This window comes from Lupinus angustifolius, chromosome LG17 (genome assembly GCF_001865875.1).
Source record: "Lupinus angustifolius cultivar Tanjil chromosome LG17, LupAngTanjil_v1.0, whole genome shotgun sequence".
NCBI classification, from domain to species: Eukaryota; Viridiplantae; Streptophyta; class Magnoliopsida; order Fabales; family Fabaceae; genus Lupinus; species Lupinus angustifolius.
The window spans coordinates 9,857,545-9,861,644 of record NC_032025.1 but is presented as its reverse complement, the minus strand read 5'-3'; the positions used below and the strand labels follow the sequence as shown (position 1 = coordinate 9,861,644).

The following is a 4,100-nucleotide window of genomic DNA, read 5'->3' as shown; positions in this document are numbered from 1 at the left end:
TTTAGAGAGAAAGAATCGGTCCTTAGAAGAACTGGCTCGAACAATGTTAAATGAAACTAACCTCCCAAAATATTTCTGGGCTGATGTAGTTAGCACTGCGTGTTATGTTTTGAATCAAGTTCTTATAAGACCTATTCTTAAGAAAACCCCCTATGAACTCTTCAAAGGTAGAAAACCAAACATTTCTCATCTAAATGATTTTTGTTTTAAATGCTTTGTTCTGAACAATGGTAAGGATAACTTGGGCAAGTTTGATGCAAAAGCTGATGAAGGAATTTTTCTTGGCTATTCTCTGACGAGTAAAGCTTATAGATTCTTTAATAAAAGAATTCTAGCCATGGAAGAATCTGTTCATGTATCTTTTGATGAAACCAATCTTGTACTAAAAGACGTGATATCTTATGATGAATACGACTTGCCAAGTTCCCCTGCTAAAGAAAATTCTATTATTGATATTACAACTGAACCTGAGGAATTGAGAATGGATGATAATCTATCTTCTCAAGGAGAGCATATTCACTCAGATCTACCAAAAGAATGGAGAACTCATCGAAATCATCCTATTGACAACATCATCAGTGATATAAGTAAAGGTATAACTACTCGTAGAATGTTTGATGCTTGTCTAAACATGGCATTCGTCTCTCCGATAGAACCCTCCAAGATTGATGATGCAATCTAGGATGAACATTGGATTCTTGCTATGCAAGAAGAATTAAACCAGTTTGAGAGGAACGAAGTTTGGGAACTTGTTCCTAGACCGAAAATAGGCATGTAATTGGTACTCGTTGGGTCTTTAGAAATAAATCTGATGAAAATGGTGTTATTGTTAGAAATAAAGCTAGACTAGTAGCTCAAGGATACAATCAGGAAGAAGGTATAGACTTTGATGAAACCTTCGCTCTGGTTGCTAGACTTGAAGCTATTAGGCTATTACTTACATATGCTTGTTCTCTTTATTTTCTGTTATATCAAATGGATGTCAAGAGCGCTTTTCTCAACGGCTACATTCAAGAAGAAGTGTTTGTAGAAAAACATCATGGATTTGAAGATTACAAACATCCTTCTTATGTCTAGAAGTTAAAGAAAGCCCTCTATGGTCTAAAGCAAGCTCCACGAGCGTGGTACGATCGTCTAACAACTTTTCTAATAGAAAAAGGTTTTACCAAAGGGAAGGTCGACACTAGTCTATTTATAAAGAAAATAAATCATCATACTTTACTAGTTCAAATTTATGTAGATGATATTATTTTTGGTTCTACTAATGAAAGTTTGTGTAGTGACTTTGGCAAAATGATGCAAGGAGAATTTGAAATGTCCATGATGAAAAAGTTGAATTACTTCCTTGGACTACAAGTCAAATAGCTTGATAATGGCATTTTTGTAAGTCAACCCAAGTATTGTAGGGATTTGCTGAAAAATTTTGATATAAATGACTGCAAGCCAATAGATACTCCTATGGGATCTAGCATATAAAATTGATACCGATGAAAGTGGAAAATCTATTGAAATATCAAAATATCGAGGTATGATCAGATCTCTTTTATATTTCACTACCAATAGACCTGATATCATGTTTAGTGTATGTCTGTGTGCACGCTATCAATCTAAACCAAAAGAATCACACTTAGTTGCTGTTAAGAGAATTATGAAATATCTTAAAGGTACAACTGAAGTTGGACTGTGGTATCCAAAAGGAAGTATATGTGAATTGGTTGGTTATTTGAATTCAGATTTTGCCGGATGTAAATCTGAAAGGAAAAGTACAAGTGGTACTTGTCACATTTTAGGCAATGCTTTAGTCTCTTGGTCTTGCAAGAAACAAGCATGTGTTGCATTAAGCACTGCTGAAACTGAATATATAGCAGCAGGTAGTTGTTGTACCCAAGTGTTGTGGCTTAAGCAACAATTACGAGATTATGGCTTAGACTTAGGCTGCACTCCGATGAAATGTGATAATACTAGTGCTATAAACATAACAAAGAATCATATTATGCATTCTAGAACCAAACACATAGATATAGGCATTACTTACTAAGGGACCATGTTCAAAAGAAAGATGTATCCGTAGAATTTGTTGATACTCATAACCAACTTGCAGATATTTTCACTAAACCCTTGGCAAAAGAATCTTTTTACAAAATTAGACTTGAACTAGGTATTCTTGATGAAGCTTATCTGTCTTAACATGCTTATATGATTATATGTTTGCTTCATTATGTTTATCTCATGCCTACTTGATATTAAATATATTTATATGTGTTCAAAAACTTCAAATTTTGGGTTAAAATTCATTTTTGGTCAGTAACCGATTACTCTAGAGAGTAACCGATTACAGGGTGAAGAAAGATTTTCAGTAATCGATTACCCAAAGTGTGTAATCGATTACCCAAAGTGTGTAATCGATTACTCAAACTCTCTGTCTGAAATTTTTTAAAAATTTCAATTTGAGTAACCGATTACTCAAAGTAGTGTAATTCATTACTCTGTGCGTATAAATAGGATTTTTTGCACTTTTTCAGACTTCATATTCTTCCTCCTACTCTCTCACTCGTGCATACCCCTCTCTCACTCTAAAATCTTCATTTCTAAACCGTCTTGGGTGATTTTTGTGTCCATTCTTATCACATTTCCAATTCTAAACACTTATAACCATTCATTTTCGTGATTAATGGCTTGAATCAAAAAACCCCAAATCTCCAAAGCCAAAAACCTAAAATTTCAAAATCCCAAATCCATGGCTTCTTCTTCTAGATCAAAGAAACAACGCACCAATACATCTCAAAGGAGTCAAGGAACAACATCTTTGGAGTCTAACCTTTTGGATTTGACAAGGCTTCTTGCTAATGATGAGCAACACAAGATATTCGAGGAGCACTTTCATGGTCGCACCATTTTTACTCCAATATACGGTAATGTAGGGAATTTTGAATTTGAAGATTTTCTATTTCCTTATCTTTTGCGGCAACAAAACCTTTTTGACTTTTGATGTGAAACTAACGACATATATCCCGAACTTGTTCGAGTATTCTACTGCAGCATGAACTTTCGGAAAAATCATCTCACTTCCTATGTGAAAGGAAAAGAGATTGTTTTAGATGATAAAACGTTTTGTTCATTATGCTGTAAAATACCCACTCAAGGCAGCACTGTTGGTTTCGGTCTTCGGTGTGAATGGGAGAACTATGATTGTAAGGAATTCTACTATTCTATGTGTAGAATTTCTAAAGAGGAAATTGAAGTGCGTAAGTAGCAAGACTTTGGTGAAACTGTTAAATCGAGATATCCTCTCTGTTGGGCATCTCAAACTCGAAGATCGTTTGCTTCATTATCTACCGAGTTATGTCATCTTACCAAAATTTTCAATTTCTCAAATAATTGATATAGAGCTCCAGTTGATGTATGCTATAAAATTTAACATCAAGATCAATTAGACTCAGATGATGATGCAACAAATGTGAAACGTTCGAGGAACACAAAGTCCTTTGCCTTATGCTATCTTCATAAAAAACATTCTTGAACATTTCGGTGTGTCTACTAATGGTGAAACCAAGGTATATCTGAGTCTTCGCGAAAGCAAGATTGATGTGGAAGTTGTCCACAAAATGGGTTTCTCAAATTGATCCTCATGATCGTCGCTCTTATAGGCATCGATCTGATAGACAACCTGCACCTGTTAATCAAACAGAACCTAACCCACCTACACCACAACCTTCTGAGTTTCATGCTCAATCTTCCTCATATGTTAATATGCCTACTAATCAGATGATAATGGACGAGTTGGTTTCTCTTCGAGGCTACATCTCAAACCGGATGGATGCCTTTGATACTCAAAATCAACAGATCCAATTTGAACTTCATCATCTCTCTTCTAAGCTGAGCAGTATGGACGTTGATGAAGATAGTTTTGAGCCTGAGTCTTAGAGTGTATCTAGGTTTTTATGTTTGTATCGGTGCATAATTATGAACATCTGTTTTTATGTCTGTAATATTTGTATGCTTTGAACATCTACTACTATGCTATGCTTTTATGATTTTATGCTATGATATTATGCTATTATGATATGCACTACATTAATTTTTATATCTATTGTGTTATA

The 4,100-nt window shown here is 34.7% G+C and overlaps 1 long non-coding RNA gene across 1 annotated transcript in view; it reads right to left on the bottom strand.

Annotated features, from left to right (window-relative positions):
* LOC109331726 overlaps nucleotides 1–4,100 on the bottom strand; it is an 18,034-nt gene that overhangs the window by 7,483 nt on the left and 6,451 nt on the right. The gene's annotated exons all lie outside the window — the stretch shown is intronic.